Raw genomic sequence first — 18,845 nt, 5'->3', positions numbered from 1 at the left:
ACAAGATATGTATCACGTTATATCGTGATAGCGCTCGAAATTTTTTTTTCCTGCGTGAAAGCAATGCGCTTCCGTACATTATGCCTTAAAATAAAATAATGAAAACTAATATCTTTACTAAATCATAAAGTTTTTTTCTGCAAATAATCAACCTTTAGATAAACAACAGTGTTGCTGATAAACAAAAAAAAATTCTGCATAGATCATTTACTACATAATTCTGACAATAGTATAATAATAAATGTCACTGCATTAAATGGATATTACTTACACTGAATAATGAAAATATGTTATGATGCTCTGCTCAAGATCATCCTGTTTGTGGCTCCATGAAGAAGTTTATGAGGCAGAAATTTGATTGCGCTGCTGCTGTTATGATGTTATTTGAACAAGGTGGTCCATCTTTTTTTATTAATTAGGCATATGAAGAAAAAAGTAAGGAAGACGCCACTGTTTTACATTTTCACAGCAAAAATGGATTAGTCTGGAAACAGACACTCAAAGAAATTCAATGATTTTTTTAACAGCTTATTGTTACTGTATACAGTCACCAATAGGCACAAGACTACTGGTGATAATTCTGAACGTTTTTGTTGACTATGGACTATCTATCCAACCATTAAAGAAGTAATGCTAAATTAATCAATAAATTATGTTAGCATCAATATGAATGTTTGTCTCATATTATAGCAATTAGATATTTCACACATGTTTATTTTTAAATGTGTATAAATCTAATGAAACTGTTGTTTTTAATCAAGCACTTCATTTTATGAACCTTTTTTTAATCAATAGTAAATCTGAATATTATAAGAGCCAAAACTCTAAGAAAAAAAAATCTTTTTTTTACAAGTCCTTTTGCTGAATGCGTAAAAAAAAAAAACATGAAAGGATGGCTAATGACTGCAGAGTGGAGCGTACGTCCTCCCAGCTGTGTGATCTCTCACTGTACATTTATGAATATGTAGATAAAGATAAATTCAACTTTTTTCCCTTTTGAAATGTAACTTTTGCGTCATGCCAAAATGTCTTCCTTTCTACGTTCCATCGCTCATGACTTGTCTGTCCTCAATAATAACGTAATACCAAACGCACAGGGAATAAACCCCTGCTGATGTATTTTTTATGTCCTTCTTCACTCATTCGGTTTCATGAACAAATCACACATTTTCATCTTCAGTGGCCTGGTTCTCACTCATGTAGGGGAGCAGCTTCGCAGCACATTTCAGCTGAACCGCTGGCCTTGAAACCTCTCCACCGAGACCCACCTGGGTTAAATAGCTCACCCCAGGGCTTCCTGTTAGCTGAAGTGATGGAGGCAGTAGAAAGTCATGTTCGGTCTCTCACCCCTAAAACACCCCAGGTGATCTGGGAATGTAATGGATGAAAGGGCAGTGACATCTGTTCAAGTAAAATTCAACTAAAAAAAAAAAACAAAAAACTGTTTAGTTTCCTTAAATAAATGAAAAAAATGCTTGTTTTCAGTGACTTATTTCTTACATTTTCTCTATTTAAACAGTTTCCTTCTGCTAGAGAAGATAATTATTTATTTGAGAGTTTTTATCCAGGTTTGTATGAAATTACTCATTTTAAAATTAGCTTCTAAGAGTATTTAACAAAAAAAAGTTACAAAAGAAGCTCATTTCCAGGAATAATTTGGAGTAATGTTCCACAGAAAAATACCAGTGTGTGAATAGGTGGGGATCCACTATGTGCAAAATTCACATTACTGCCCACTGATTTCTTTGTAACTGTGTAAAAGTCCATTTGGATTTTAGTCAGTTTGTGTCTCAGTAGGCAAAACAAAAATAGACATTATCAACTGTAATTCTACTTTTGGAAAACCGAGGGTAAAATATTTTTATGTCCTTGTATATACTTGGTCTGTACTATTTCCAGTAATTACATTTATATGCAGAGCTGAATAATAAGTCTAGTCATGTTGGTAACAAGATCTAAACATTTTAAAAGTTATGGGGTTTTTGTTGTTGTTGTTGTTGTTTGTTTTGTCACATATTTGCTTTATGCCACCCCAACAGCCAGTGTGTCATTTTTATGCCGCTACTGCCTGTTGATGCATATTCAAGACATACCAGATACCCTATTGGAAGCACCCTGACACCATCTAATGGTCTGAGTTATGCTCAATTATGTCTAATGTAGCTCATTTGCTTACTAAGTAGCTAAATTTATTTTCATTTGTGAGTACTATAGTCTAGTGACCATGAAGCAATTTCAGGTTTTTCAGTATAATTGTAAACAAATACAGGAAACTAAAAAAAAAAAAAAGGTTTAATGAGTTGCCAGAGAATGTACCAAAGTTTCTGTGGCTGGTATTTGATCACTGCCACTCCCCCACATGTGGCTGCACACTGCAGGTCAGCTGACAAAAAAAATAAATGCTTCCACACATTTATGACGCATTCATGAAAAACATCTTTGGAAACATTTCTGGTTGTGAAAAACTTATGTTGTTTAACCTGAAGAAAAAATGTTCTGTCATTCATTTTTCTTAAATTATTGTATAAATACTGTAAAGCAGTGGCATCTCTACTTACATTTATCATAGAATCATCCCTCCATATTCTCGACCTGTTTCTCTTCAGTACTTTTTGATGTAAGTAACAGGTTTCCTCCCTGTCTGTGTTTCTCTCAGGCAGTTCTGTGAAGAGAGCTCGTCTTCCTCAGCAAACACTGATGAATTAAAGGTACGACTCTTTATTTTTGGCTGCTGTCTGTTTGTAGAATCAAAAGGATTTTCCATGGAAATGACGCGGGAGACCCACTGACCTATTCAGCTTTCCATTTACCAGTAGATGCTTTCATTCATACATTGTCTTTGCTGTTTTCTCATTTATGCTTCAAAAAAATATTTTCTACTTCTTGCCTCAGCCTCTGTTAGTAATGAGTTATGTCCTTCACGGCTAATAGAAAATTATTCAAATTTGCTGTTAGCCTGCAGCAGCTTGTTGAATAGCATTTGTAAATAATGGATTTTTAATGTTATCTTATGCCTCTAAAATGTAGCTGACAATATATCAGCCCTTTGGGCGCATGTTTCCAAAACACTGAATTGAATAAAAAAGGGTTGCATGTATTAACAGGCAGATCTAATCAATCCAGACCATGCTTATCAGTGACTGGCAGGCTGAGCAGCTAATTGCAGAGCCGCATTGTTTAGTCTTACAACTGAAACTGGTCCAAAGAGCCTCACATGCAAGACACTAAACTAAACATGCCACTGACTCTAAATAACTAGTGTTGCACAACTTGATAATACAAAACTGCAAAAGTAGAAGGTTTAAGAACTTATTTTAGATCTCAAGACTATGATTCTCAAGAAGAGTTTTTTAAAAATGTTTTAAATGGGGCGATACTGTTCTTATGATGTAAATGATTTAAAAAATGATTACAGCGTAATGTCCTGCAATAGGTATGAACCTGTATTCTGTGAGGGAAAAGAAATTAAGTGCACTTGCATAATAAAGTGCAATTTAGTTAAAAATAGCAAAAAGAAAAAAGAAAACAAATTGTACTATGGGAGGAAACTCTCTCACACACACACACACACACACACACACACACACACACACACTCATTCTTGTTGAGACTGAAACCCAGGACCCCATTACAAGAGAAAACCAAACACACACACACACATTCTCGCTTAATCTCGAACCCAGGCTCCCTTTTGCCACGAGGCTAAAGATACAACTGAACTACTGTGCATCCTATTATTTAAATGTTTTCATCCATCCATTGTCTATACCTGCTTATCTTTTGCGTATCTCCAGGGTCGTTGGAAGCCAGTCCATCGCAGAGACACACAGGACAAACTATGCACTCATATATACATGAGTATAGTCATTTAGAATTCACAGTAAAGGTATACATAAAGACAGTGATGTAACACAGCTTGGTGTGTTCGCAGTCACTTTTTTAAAAAAATGTCTGCGTCAGCTGTTTCATATTCGTGTGATAATGATTTTACTTCAATGGAGAAAGAAATTTGGAGGTGAAGCATGAAGGAAACAGGTGTGGGAGGGGGGACGGGACTCGCCGCTACATTCAGCCAGAGAAAACTCGGCTCTCTCTCTGGCTTCGCCTTTAAAGGACTTTGAAAAGTAGGAATTTTATGCTGGAACATTTTTTGTGGTTTGTGAAACCACAACTTTTCACAACCAACTCTTGCCTTTTATAAAAAATGAAAAAAAAAACTTAACAAAAAAAAAAAAAAAAAAGGGAAAAGGAAAAAAAAATAGCTGACACTACAACCTGCAATTGCTTCCTTACTGTTATTTTTCTCTTTACAGGAAAACCAAACTTAAGACTAAGGAAATGCTAAAAGTCGAGCTAAAAGTTAACATTTAAACCCACCAGGGATCGCTTTCCAAGCCAAGAGGAGAAATATGTGGTAAATAACATCTGAGAGGCTCAGAACCCAGTGAACGCTTCATTCCTGGTGTTCCTGTAATTCTAATTAAACCTGACTTGGATCATCCCGGTTCCTCTAGCCGAGCAGCTTGTGCCAAATCCTAACTCCTTGGCTCCAAACGGTTTATCTCTACGTTTTGATTGCATGTTTAGCCCTTTGGCCTTCATAAAGGGATAAAACACATATCCCATAATATGAAGCGTCTATCCAGATAACCTCGGCCGTAACTTTGAAAGTGACGAAGGGATTCTGTGTTGCTCCGTGGGTTTTCCTTGTTTGAGGGAGAATTAGAAAGGGAACAAAAGAGCTTATCTGAGCAATGCTCAGGTCACACACACTATCTCCAGCCCCCTCTCCCGTAGATAAGTGCCTTCCTCTTTGGACCTTTTGCTGCTGAAAGAAAGCAACAGATATATTGTTGTGAGCGTGTTTATGTGGCAGCTCTTGGCTGGTTTCACTGTTATTTCATTCTAGACCAATTTCAGCCACTGAGACAGCAAAATGAGGACATTAGAACCAACATCCATCCCCCACTCTCCTTCTCTCTCTCTTTCTGACTCCACCTGTTTTATTTTTTTATAATAGTTTGTAATTACGCTCTGTGTCAGCTCACAGGCAGTTCAGCCAAAGTTTCAGACTTTGTAGAATGAAGCCTCTAAGGGGAGGAGGAGGAAAAACTTAAGCTGCGCTGACATCGACACATACACGCACACACACTTATGCATGCACACACGCTTTCATTTAAGGGCATTTCACAGAAGGAGTCCTCTATCACAAATGTGTTTACACACACATCACGTATTCAGTATTTTTTCGGCTTGTAGTCTGACTTTGCAGGCATTAACCATAGTGAAATGAAATGCTTACAACAGCATCATTGCACATAAAGGGTATAGCTGCAGTGTACGATTACAAAACATTGGATACCGAATGGAGAATTCCCCCTGAAACTGTGTTGTACTTCTGCTGGAGGTTTTAACCAAACACATCAAAAACGGATGAGAAAAACAGTGTTTAATGATCCACAGGTCTGATCTGTATGGTGGCCCTGAAGGGCAAACCACTTCAGTACATCACTGAACACAACTACAAATTGTAAAACACAATATATTCAAAAAAACAACAACATTAACTAAGCACTATTACAAACTAAGAAAACACAACAACCCTAAATTGGAAGAGGTGGGAAACCTGAGACATCGTTGATCGGACGACAACGTTTGGCTTTAGAACGGAAATTATTCTGGGATTCACTCTCTCTCTCTTTAAGATAGACAGGAAGACAGTCACAGCGGTAAGTACTGCCCACACTGTGAAAAGAATGAAGCTAAACTTTTGTATTTATTGTCCTGACATTAAATATTCTTGGATAGCGGTCGCTTGAATTCATATGTTCACCAAATGCGTTAAGGCAGAATATCTTCTGGTTCTAAGGCCAGAAGTTTTGTCGTCCAATCAGCGATGTCTTCTGTGTCCCACTGGGACCTCCGTCTTCCATTTTCTTAATGTTGTGTTTTTCAAATTGTACTTGTGCTTAGTAATTTGTTGATGTAGTTCACACTTCAGGGCCACCGTAGATCTGCTGGGTGTGATACACCCAACCATGAAGATGGCTCTGTCTCCGAGTACAAACCTCATTACTTGGGCATTTATTCAAGTCCTCTCAAGTTCTGGAGTAATTTGATTATTGATGATAGTGCTGCCATTTAGAAGCGACCAAGAGCGAGTTTCAATACGCAGAAAAAAAGGTGAAGTCCAGCAGTTTGCTGCATAGGCAGACTTGACACATAAAAGCAGTGCTGATAAGTAGCTTCTCCACAGTGGGAAGTAGAGTGGCAAGATGCTGTTAAAACTCATTAACAATCAGGTCCATATATCTTCAGGAATGTGACACTGATGGGTGTCTGGGAGGACCGATAAGGAGCAGGAATTAGGGAGAAGATGTTTTTCTTCCCCCAGGATTTACACACACACACACACACACATGCAGAGTTTTAACGCCCTCTACCACTATTGATTATCCAGCTGTCTGACTGATTGAGAGCCAGATATAGAAAAGGCACACATCAATAAAATACTGTGGAAAACCTGGGGAGAATTTAAACACACTGTCCCTTTTCTCCCCCGTTTAAACTTCATCAGGGTTTCTGGTCATTTGACATGTGTCTGTTCTAGTTGTGATCATTTAATACCAAACGTTTTCAAGTTTGCTCCAACAGTGACTGTATGGAAATTCAATATTAGAAATACAGTGACGACTAAGTCAAAGAAATTTTTGTCATCTACATTAAATCTACCGTAATAGTTATGACTATAATAAGTAACATTGTTTGAAAGGAGGTTGGTCAGAGGAGTTTTTGTTTGATTTGTCAGACGTCATAGGAGTCGATTGGCCTAACAGGGCTGAGATGGGAAACTAATGGAAATATGGAGTGAAAAGCTACTTTTGTATCTTTATATTGATCAGCTTTTCTTGGTATTGTGAACTTAAGCCTTGGCATAAATTGCTGATCATAAATTGATCACAAACCTTCAGTCGGTGGATCTCTAGATCAGCAAATGTAAAAAAGCACCAGCTCTTGTATCTTTCCAGTCTGGTAGATTCGGTTTCATCGGGCACCAAAATTGAAGCATTTGTTTCATTTTCAGCTGGTGTGGTTGTACATGTGCAAACAGGAAAAAAAAAAAAAAACAGAAAAGAAAAGAAGGTATAATTTCACTTTGAAAATTTGGACTGTTACTGAAAATATTCATTCTGCATTCAGAAATTTAAACACATGAAGTGTCAAGAATTGCAAAACTTCAGTTTTATACGTTCTGTGTTTTCTGTGTTTAGTCCTGTTCCTGTCCTGTCTTCCCTTTTGATTGCTTCCCAGCTGTGTTTCGTTCCCTGATTTCCCTCCCTGTGTATTTAAACCCACCTGCTGTCTTTGTCTCTTGTCGGATCCTCGTCAAACGTCGTGTGTTTGTCGAAGTCTGTTGCCGTCTGCTGTCCGTTCTCCCCGTGCTGCTTGACTTTAGTTTGTCCGTGAATTCTTCATTAAATCATCTTTATTATGTCAACCTGGGCTCGTTGCATTTATCCTCACCACCACCAACCACAGATCATGACATTTTAAATCAGTGGCTAGAGGTAGAGACATGAAAAACTGAACAGAGCGTTGCTGGATTCTACTTCCTGTCATCCTCAGTGTCATTTATGCATCAGCGGCGCCGGTGATGATGTCATCGCCACAGCTTTTTGGGAGCCCTGAATGAGGAGATAAAGTAACAGTATTTAATATAAAAGCTTAAACGATCCACTACGAGGACAAAATGACATTTTGGAATGGATGGGAAATTGCTTATAGCTGTGCAGAGGATGCACAAAATGAAGCCACCCTCCAATATGAGATTACAGTCAGCCAAGCTTACCTCCTGAAAGCCACCTGCACTGGGTTTCCACGAGATGGGAAGAAAAAAATAGTACAGTCTGACCTAAATCTGTGTTTTTCACTCGTACATATTGATTATTAATAAATATAAAAAAGAATGAATCTTATTTTGATTCTACTTGTTTAATAGAGAATGTTAACCTAGCGAGATAAAGTCTGCATCAGTATCTCTAGTGGGTTGGAGGATGAGGAAGGAGAGTGGGATGGATGGATGGCTGGAGGGAGAGAAGAGGGATTTTGGGATAGAGGGATGTGAAGGAAAGAAAGAAGAGATGCAAATATGGATAATGGATGACAGCGCTCAGAGCTGAAAAAAACAAACAAGCAGAGCCATAAGAAATGCAAAGATCAGGTGGAGCAAAAAGAGAAAAGTGAATACTGAAATACAGGGAGATAGAGAGGAAAAAACAAATGTAAGCCCCCAAGGATTAAGTCTCTCATTTCTCTTTCGGGAAGAATGGGGGGGAAAAAGCGGATTTCCACCTCCTATCCTCTCAGCTTCCTCTTTCATATCTCTCTCTCTCTCTGTCTCATATTTTAATATCTCTAGCCCCTATTCATCATGCTGGAACAGACTCTGAGCTCACTAAAGCATGAACACACATGGCTAACCATACATGGACACAAATCCCCCTATGTTCCTCCTCTCTTTCCCCTACTGCTCGGCAATTTTAGTTGATCTCTTCATTTTGCTTCTGCCGCCATCCATTATCTGCTCCCCTCCGAAAGTCACATGTTTGCCAGGAACTTGAAAGCAGCATCAATTCTTTTTAGCCGGCCCCACTTTGTCCTCCATCTGTGGCGGCTTGGCAGCTGCGTGGAACTGTTGCACGGGGCCCAGCGCCGCACTGGGCCGTTGGTGTAGCTGCTTCAACGAGCATTGCTAATAAGATGAATGGGTCTCCCACTGATTGGCTACTAGCATATTCAATGATCCTCTGTGGAGTACAGATTTCTATAGTTCTCACGGTAAATACATAGGAATCAGAGCTCAGGTGGGATGCAATTACCGAAGTAATCTAACGAGTAAAAATGACTCGCAGAACCAGAACCTCGGCCTAGCTTTGCAGATTGTATAATATCAGGAAAGATATTATTCACAACTTACCTGCTTTTCAGCATTTTTGTAATGAAAACATTAGAATTTCAAATTGTGCATTTGCAATCAGTCCCCATTTACTCTGACGCTACTAAAAATAATATAGTGCAACCAATTGCCGAGTGGCGCAGTCCGCAGGTCTTGCTTATGAGTGGCAGAATGGACCCCATTAATAAAAAGTCATAATAAATCTCAACTGCAGTTGCCTACGTTGTGTTGGAGCAGGGCTGTATTTTTATTAGGCCCATATCAACATCTTGAATGTTTTCAAGGGCCATTTGTGCGAGTGTGTATTGATAAAACCTATTTAAAAGATACTTCTGATTATTAAATAATATCAAACATCTTTTCACGTTGATCCGTACCTACAGGACTTCATGATTGTTTGTGTGATTTTTTTTTAATTTTTATTCAAAGTCACTGATTCTGTGGAGCCACTAGAAATATTTGCGAGGAATTTTGAAATATTTCTGCTTGCATATGACAGTAAATGTGACTTTTTGTTACTTGCTGTATCGATTACAAACTTAATGTCAAGTAAGACTGAGGAAACTGTGTCAAATTAAGTACATAGTGCCGCCTGCGGGTGGGAGGCATCACCAAATGTTTTTCACCATTTTTAGGGAAAAAATTTTCAATAAACTCTCAATGATGTGTTAGTACGAAAAACTGCAGGGATGTGGACATTTCCACGATTGTAAAATTGCAAAAAACTAGATGGACTGATTGACATAATTTGGTGTTTGGAGCCCAGAGGGCCACATAAAAAGCTATGGCGGGGCCGGATTTGGCCCCTAGGTTTTGAGTTTGACATTACTTTTAGTTCCAACAGAAGACCTTGAAGCTTTGGTTTAACTTAACAAAATGTATGTAATCCAAAATAATGCATCTTTAAGACACTGACTCACATGTTCCTGAGTTGTAAATCAGATCATTTACATATCCGTCCCTGGTGTTTGTATCTAATGACCCACAGATGACCCAGTTCCCTCTGACCGCTCAGCACAATGCTGCAGTCAGGCAGGTCCAAACGAGGCCTTTGTTTTTTTTCATTCCCTTTGTTGGTGCTTCTCCTTCCCCCGTTTGGTTTCGAATCCTCTCTTCATGTAGCACTCCCTACATGTGTTGGAACCACAGCCCTCACTCAAAATGTAAAAAAAAAAAAAAGTCAAACACTCAGCCACTGCTGTTAAGACGGGATAGAAAATAAACTGTTTCACATCTGCCGTGTAAAACAGGTTTTTGCAGAGAAGCTCAAGCTGCTCCAACAGCGTCTCAAGTTATTGCTTTTCCTCCATCTTCCACTTTTTATCCATCACTCTTCATGTTCTCTTTGTTTCCTTTTATTCCTCTGGTCGTCTCTTTGCAAATTTTTTCAAAACCTGTGTTACGTATCTGCATTTTGATGCCGTCACTGCAAATCTTTAGGTAACAATGGCAACGCCAGCCTTTTTTTCTTTCCTGTGGTTCCATTCGTGCAAATGGCTTTGTTTATTGACAGGCTTTCCCCAGGCAGCATCGGGCAACAAAGGAGCAGGAATTGACTGTAAAGCAAAGGAATCACCTTTTTTTTTGTTCATGTCTGCAGAAGCTCTATCCTTTGTGCTTTATTTTCAAGATTAAAAAAAAAGGTCTTAAATCCATCTTCATATTTTGCTCTCTACCCTGTTATTTTTCTTTGTTCCCCCAGTGATTATGTGGTCACTTGGTTTTGCTGTCCTACGTGTTTTTTTCCTTCCTTTGTGGTCATCCAGCCCTTCTCCTCAAGCCTTTAAGAATCCAAAGTATTCTATTTTTCCTTCTGCCTCAAATCATTTCCAGACGCCACTGTTTCCTGCTCCATCTTTCTTCTCCCCCTCAGTTCAAAACCACATAAACACACACTCACACACATTTTAGCTGCTTTTCATAACATAAATTTCAGCCCTTTTCCAACTCTGCTCCAAGAGCCGTAATTGTTCCTGTGGGATTATTATTCAACAGATCATGTTGTTTCCTGCTTGCTTGGATGACCTCCTGACATACTTATCTGTCTTCTTATCTTTTCCTCTGCCGTAGCTTAAAGGCCGTTCTATTAGTGTTGGGATTCCTGTGATGCAGCGAGCGCATGACGGTGAACTCTGACCTTCTGCTGACACCACTTGATGCGCACGTCTTGAACAGCTTGAGCCGTCAGTCCTGTGCAGATGTGTTCTTCACATGGCTGATGGTGGCTGAGAATCTGACGGGCCATTTTTGTCCCAGTGAGACAAAAGTTTGAATGAAACTAAACCTTCTGGTGCTGTGCAGCTCCACATAATTACATGTGGATTTTCTGTTCTTAGGTCTAGCCTTACAGTGGTCCTCAGTAATTACAGTGTCAGAATACGTCCATATTGCAAAGCTATAATTTACGACGATGGATCCTGCCGACCTGGGCCAGAGGATAAAGACATGGGTAGAACGGAGAGGATATTTATGGTGGCGTGAATAAATTTGCTGTTTTTGCTTTTTGTCGCATTTAAATGTTTCCCATCAACATATGTTGTTGTTTTTTTATATCTTAATAACCAAGCTTTCTGCATTCCATTTAATTTATGCACTAAAGTCGACTTTGATGCACCCACATTCGCTTTTTTTTACTTTGATTTTTTGAACATTAGCTTGTTCATTTTCAAAGTTAATTGAAACAAAACATAACGAAACCACCTGACAGAAATTTGCAACTGGAGTTTGATGTCATAAACTTATTAAACATATTAAACAGGATAACAACTGGGAGATATGAGCATATGTTACCACAGTTAATCAGAAGGTGTGATGATTTGGCTTTGAAGCATGAAGGGTTTCTGGGTTTTTTCATGTTGTATAAGTGATAACATTATGCTTAGCATCAGAGTATTGAAATATTTTGATCTGGTTGAATGTCCTTTAAGTAGCATTTAGAACACCATCTGAAAATTGCAGATCAACAACCAAGCAGATATAAAGTGACCCAAAGAAAAGCTAAATAGTTACAAAATGTGATTTTCATCTGAGGATTTCATTTAAGGGAGAAAGTTCTCCAAATGAACCTGGTCCAAAATAACTAACTCTTTGTAAGTCAGGAATTTATGGAAGCATTTAGTTGCTAAAACTCTGAAATAAATTCAGGGGGCGTAAAACCAGAAAACCTTCTCGCTCTAATGAGATGTAAAACCTACTAAAACGGGAGAGTTTCATGTTATAGCTTAACTGGTTTATATCTTGTTAAAATTAGAAACTAGAAACTGTTTTTATGAGATGGGTTTTATATTGGTAAAAGGAGAAAGTTTCATGTTAAAATGAGAAACCTTTTCGTTCCTTGTTTTTTGTGACCATAGACTGTTGGACCTGTAAATTGAGGGTTTCGCCTTTCTGCTCAGCTCTCTTCACCACGTTTTAACCTGATGTATATATTTGACCTTGTGTTGTTTACAGATAATCTATAATAAATCAATGCTGTAGAATCATTGGATCAAACACGCCAGCAAATGGCCAAAGCTAATAACACTGGTACCCAAAGTAATAAGGAGAAGATGACAATAGAGTTAAATAACTCAGCTGACTTTCGAATAAAGATCCTGAAATGCAGTGAAGGCTTCCTCTCTCAGTCAAACACGTCACAATTGTAACAGCTTTTCAAAGCAAATTCCTCACACAGCATTGCTCCTTTTCTAATGGGTACTTTTAATGCTTATGAGAGGTATGTCAAAGATTAGTCTTTATAATTAACTGTTAACGTCTCTGCTGTGGAGTTCATTGAAGTAAAAAGCCAATAAAGCGAAGTTTTCCGTGCAAACTGATATCCAACGAGCGGCGGTCAGCAGCCTAATTGGAAGTGCATTGTGTTCCCTCCAGCTTTGCGGAGCCTCATCAGCTCTCCCGTAGTTTTAGTGTCTATTCCGGCCGCTCATTTAGGAAAGCTGATTGGCTTGGTCATTAACTTGTTTTCAGCTCAAACGATTTGATTATGGTTCTGAATGCCAAATAAGGAACAGCGGCGTGAGGACACCCCCTGATCCTTTCAGGCCCATTATAAGCCTCTTTCTACATTGGTGTTGTTGGGTGACATTGAAAATATTGTGCTTTTATTTATTTATTTGTTTATTTAATTTATTTGCTTTCTTTGCTTTTCATGCAGTGTGGGGGGGTTTGTCATACAAAGTTTGCATAATACTAAATCAAGCATGTTAAAGCCAACAGAACTGTACCAGATGTGTGTTGCAGCCAGCTGTCTGTCTGCATCAAATTATGCAGATGCCACGATGGAGATTAGCCACAATAATTAGCAGAAAAGAAAAAATTAAATTACATAGCATTTTTTACAAATGAGTATAAAAGGCAACCTTTGTCTCAATTATGAGAAAATATTTGTGACTGTGCATAATTTACCACAAATTACATACAATTTCCATTGAAATGAGTGTGATTTCCTGTAAATGAGGACAAGAAATAAAACGTTCTAAATAAGCAAACAAAAATTTAGAATTCACACATAGCCCTCATTTGAGTTTGTAAAATAATGTTCTTGCAGATGAATTCAGTCTTTGCAAATGGCACAGTGGTTAATTAGGTGCTAGCTAGTACAATGCAAGAGCCATAAATGTGTGCGTCCTGTCAGCATATTGTTTGTCATCTTCATTATCAGCCTCGTTCATTTAGCAGTTCATAAATTACTGTAATATACAGCCTAATTTGTTGTTACGGTGGCAATGATGGAGCGAGCAGCCCTGATGTTTCACTGGCATACATTTAAAACATGCATTCATAAGGTCTGCACGGTCCAAAGGAGAAATCTTTGAGGAAAACAACTGCAATAAAAAAAAATATTTGTCTTAGTTGTGTTAATGTTTAATTTCAATTTTAAAGTTAATTTAGAGTGCCATAATACATCCAACTGAGGAAGCTGAACAGGGTTTATTGGGTTTCTAAAGCACAAGGTGAGACGTTGGCAGCATCTTTAGGAAACCTAAGAATTCACACTTTTTCTTTGTACAAATAAATGCTTCACAAATACTGTTAAAACATTTTGTGCTGACAAACCACAGGCCATAAAGCTTGGAAGCAAGGTCAAATTTGTACAGAAAATAATCAGTTTCACTGATATATGTAGAAATTAGCATGAATCTTAAATGAAGAGTCTCTCTTCAGAATAGTTATACTATTATCAGTTTAAAAGTGAGGAACACATTTCTTTTTTATATTTATACTTTTGTTACTCCTGCAAATCTTTATAACTTTGCTTATTTTCTTTTAACAGTTAGTCAGCAAAAGTTTTTATCAATAAAAAAATGCAGACAATGGTACATAACAGGGAAAGCAAAGTCTGATCATGTTGGAAATAAATCACAAAATTTGCACATATCTGCTATTTTATTGTGAACGGAAACATGATGTTTTTAAAAAGCTGCACTGCCGTCTACTATTATGGGTGTGAAGATAATGCTAATTCTTAAGATTACAATTGCAGCTTTTTTGCGTCAACAAATATGATAGGATTTTAAATAATCTCAAATTGTCTTTTAAATGTTTGTTTAGTTTAGAAATAACCAATTCATCTTTGATATGGAGGTAGAACTAGATATGATCAATGTAGCCTAGACTTTGACAACTGGGAACTAGCTCCAACTAGCTAGCTTTAGCACTGACAGCAGGTAACAGCAGCTACAGAGGAACGATTCACAAAGGTTCAGGACCAGAACTGTCTGTCAATAGCTAAAATCTGTGAATACTAACAACCATCTCTAAAAAACACTGAGAAGTGAGAAGTTTAATAGTCACAAACACTAAATAGTAAAAATCATGTTAGCATTGAAGGAGAAGCTAACATGCACAGTCTACCGTATCTCTGCTATTAGGCACACATCCAATCAGCGCCAAGAATCACATTTTTATTTAAGTATTTTAGATAAGTTATACTGAAGAAACCACAAGTACTGAACCTCAGGTCCCCAGAACGCTACCACATGAAAACTGGAACATTTTAGAATCTTTTTTTCAATCCTGTTGTAGCAGGGTGACGTTAGCTTGTCCGATAACAAACCTTTATTAGCTGACTGTTTCAAAACCACAACAAACCTCAATAACTGCTTTCTTTCTCATTTCAAAATAAGTCTCTCAAACATGGATACAACAATCTGTCAAGCCTGCAGGAGTTACTATCATTGACTCATAACGGTTTATTCTTCATTCTGACTAAAATAGAAATATTGTTTTAATGTCTCAAAGTCTCATGGCAAGTCATATAATTACAGCCTTATTTCAAAGTAAAATTGACATTTATTTGTAAATGTTCTGTCTTTTTCTTTGTGAATAGAATCGTGCACCTTTAAATACTTTAATAGATAATGTTCTGGCTGAATATTTTTCTTTCCTTTTCTTGGTATAGATTTTTTTTTTTTTTGCTTCAGTCCTCTGGACTTCCAGCTCAACTTGTTTTTTTCACACAATATAGAATTGTCTGTAGATGACAAAGCATTGTAAATGATCTTGCCTTTGGCTGAACTGCTCCTGAGGGGAACATGCCGTCAGTTCACTTCATGAAGCCACTGACCTGTTTCATATACATCTAAGCTGTTTTCCAAGTCACACGGCATCAGATTCACTCAAAAACACACTTGTTTACCTCTTCTCACACTAAAACAACCACGTCTTTTCATATTGGTTCCACTCTACACAATAGCATACATTTTTCTCTCTGCAAAAGAGGAAACGGATCTGCTTCGCCGTGGAAACCCATCCCTTTCTGACTGTTTTCTCCATCAGAACCCCATCAAAGCTGCATGACACTAAGCACATTACCTTTATGTTGACGGATAGCAGGTGACAGGATTGGGTTGTGAGTCGCGCTCATCCTTACCAAATCTATTTGCAGAGCGTTCCTTGTTGGTGTTTCATGCGTCACACAGCAATAACCACAGAATCATGTCAGTGACTTCACTGTTCACAGGTGTTCCATCTATCTGGATTTATAGTGTGTGCTTCTGATTTATGAAAACAAAACATAAAAGTTTTATATAACATACATATATAAATGACTTTTTATTATCAATATTTTTGCATAAGTTAATATTTTACCAGAAACGAACTTTACATAACTGTTGATCAAAATTTATACTTATGAAGCCCCTGAATATAAGGCGTTTTGACTCATTTACAGATCCTGAAAGTGTGAATTCCAAGCTTTCTAATGATGCCAAACCATAATGGAATGAAGAAGATATGGCCATTTGAATGTTGGCAGATTAGTGATAAGGCAGACCTCAAGGTTTCAGAACTGCCTAAACACAACGTGTTAGACTATGATATCTTTCAACACGAAGATACCCTGACGTAAAAAATAGTTTTATTTTAGGTGTTACTACTACTGAATGCAGTTATTCAGCGCGGTCGCCTCTTCTCCGTGGAATCCTCCTGGCACACTCAGCACAGCACACAGTGTAACATCCCTCCACTGTAAATGGCATCACAGTTAGATTTAGGTTATTGGGGAGTTTAACGGAAATGTTGAGCTGACTCCATGCGGTCTCCATAGTTATATAAAAACAAACGTATGTCGATGTGCGTGTGTGTGTGAAAACAAAGGAAGCAGACTGCAGGTCTTGTGGGTAGCAATTAGTAGTTGAATTTTATTAACTGTTTAATAGAAATCAGTAACCATTACATCCAGACATTCAATCGTTCACACGTACACAGCTACATGCAGAGCACCGCTCTGCTCTGCGGTAAACTGGCTCTGTGTGTGTTAGAGTTACTAGACTCTCATTAATACCTATTTTCGTGAATGCTGAGAAAGCTTTGCGGTTCGCTCATTGTAATTGCCTTACCACACACACACACACACACACACACACACACACACACACACATATAAAAAGACACGCTTCTATTAGTTCCTCTAATTGAAAGGCAATTAAGCCTCAGGTTTCGTGGTGTGAGCTAAACGCTGGGTGTCTGTTTTCAGCACCGCTCTGTTTTTAAGCTTTTAACAGACCACAAAGAGCCAGCCTCCGAAACAAGATAGCAAAAGTGAACTTTAATGTACCGACTTTCTGCCTTTCAGACCTCTGTGTCCTTGCTGCTCCTTTCTGCCTCACACTCTTTGGTTATTAACTTGCAAGTGACGTTACTGATAAAGTACAAAACATTTTTAAAAGATGTCTTTCTTAACTCAATGTTAAATCATAACTTCATTTTTCAATCTGCATATTTGGGGTTCAATTCTTTCAATGTCCTAGAAAGCCTTCCACCACATTTTGTGGTTTATTTGCCTCTTTACTTATTATATTTTTGCCTACACTCTGAATTCTGCATTTTAGAAAAGAATTTAAAAAAAGGAAAACAGAGAAGTACTGTCTTAAGCCTTGCATCTACTGCAAAGTACTTGGGATTAATTTCAGGGACTTTGGCAGATTTTTTTTTTGAGTAGCTAATTTGAATTTTTAATCTTTTTAATCTTTTCATTCCAGGAACTAAGGGTATAAAAAACTACCATCTGGTTCAAATATTTCATGGAAAACTAGTAGATCTAGTGGCTATAGAGTTAGGTCCAAACATTAGATTTAGTCTGTTTGTGGTTTTGGGAAACTTAGGTTTTAAACTTTAGTGAACTAGTTTCAACAAAATCCCCTATTTTCAGTTCCTTAGATATGCTTTTAAAGTTTTGTAACTGTTTTATGAAGTCCAGCCTTCCTTTGTATATCTTCTGATCATTTTTAAGATTTGCCTATGGCTTGGAGTCCAGCAGTGTCGGTGTGGCACTGGGCGGAGCCTAAAACTCAGTGACTCTTTATACATACACACTTATATTTATTGGTCCATGTGTATCAGGTTATAAGCCAAAACATCCAGGTTTTATAAGTGTTGATCAGGGTGTGATTGTGATTTAAAAAGACCAAGGCCATTCAGTAGATAATAATGGGCTTAACTGCTAACCACAAGTGAAAACCTTTTTGTTTTATTATTGAAGGGGAGTGAAAATATATATCCTGCTGATACTCTACATTTTACAACCTGAATTAAAATCCATCTGTAGTCATTGAAAAAAATATTAATTGAGAAGATAAAAGTTTATTGTGCTAAAGTAGATTTTACTTGTTGAACACAAAAGCCTTGCTTTCTGTCCGTCTCTCTCTCACACACACCCACACAGTTGGGATTCAAACACTCTGGATGAAAAAGCTTGAAGTGAAATGAAGTAGCAAGCAACTTTATAACTCCAACTAATAAACTATGAAATCATTATAAGTCTCATAAAGTAGTCAGCAGGACATGAATGAGATGTTTGTTTAAGTGGCAGCTGGCACTGATGGGAAATTGTTTTTTATTGAGTATTAGAAATGCTGTAAAAGGAAAATACCACCATTTTCTTTCTTCCCTTGTTTAACTAGAGTTGGTGCTATTTGGTGTTAGTGTACTGATGCATCGAGAGATCGAGAAAACAAGATGAGGTTTAGGAAACATTTTAAGGAACACTAAGATTCACTACACTTGTAGTATTTTTATTTAGTAATTTCTCAAATAAAGTAAAAGTTTCACAAATCACAAACTGTGTTTTTAAAAAATTTTCATAATCAGAATAGCATTGTGTTGATGCCCAAAAAACGGTGAACAAAAATCGGTGACTTGGGAACAAATAGCTTCCTACGTCTGGACAGCTATGAGGCACAAGCTAAATGTGGCTAAAGGTTAGCTTGTCATGGTATCCTCACAATGTTTATACAGTTTGGGTATTGCCTCTCATTCCGTCACTGTCTCTTTCTTTATTTTATGAACCCAAAAATGCTGCCATACCAGTGATTTAAAAGTTAAAGGAGTTTCTTTGGCGTTTTTCTGTTTTGTTTAGTTTATTTTAGCTAAGTGTAGTTAGCTAAAACTG

The 18,845-nt window shown here is 37.6% G+C and overlaps 1 protein-coding gene across 1 annotated transcript in view; it reads left to right on the top strand.

Moving 5' to 3' along the window:
* The first annotated feature begins 2,623 nt into the window (after positions 1 to 2,623).
* Positions 2,624 to 18,845, top strand: part of cdh11 (cadherin 11, type 2, OB-cadherin (osteoblast)) — an 82,777-nt gene continuing 66,555 nt past the window's right edge. Inside the window, exon 1 of the mRNA XM_015022313.1 lies at positions 2,624 to 2,708. The gene's annotated coding sequence lies outside the window, so the exon portion shown is untranslated. The remainder of the gene's footprint in view (positions 2,709 to 18,845) is intronic.

This window comes from Poecilia latipinna, unplaced genomic scaffold (genome assembly GCF_001443285.1).
Source record: "Poecilia latipinna isolate Pla-1442-1.1 unplaced genomic scaffold, P_latipinna-1.0 Scaffold2978, whole genome shotgun sequence".
Taxonomy (NCBI): domain Eukaryota; kingdom Metazoa; phylum Chordata; class Actinopteri; order Cyprinodontiformes; family Poeciliidae; genus Poecilia; species Poecilia latipinna.
Note: the sequence above shows the minus strand (reverse complement) of the source record. Positions and strands in the feature narration are given on the sequence as shown.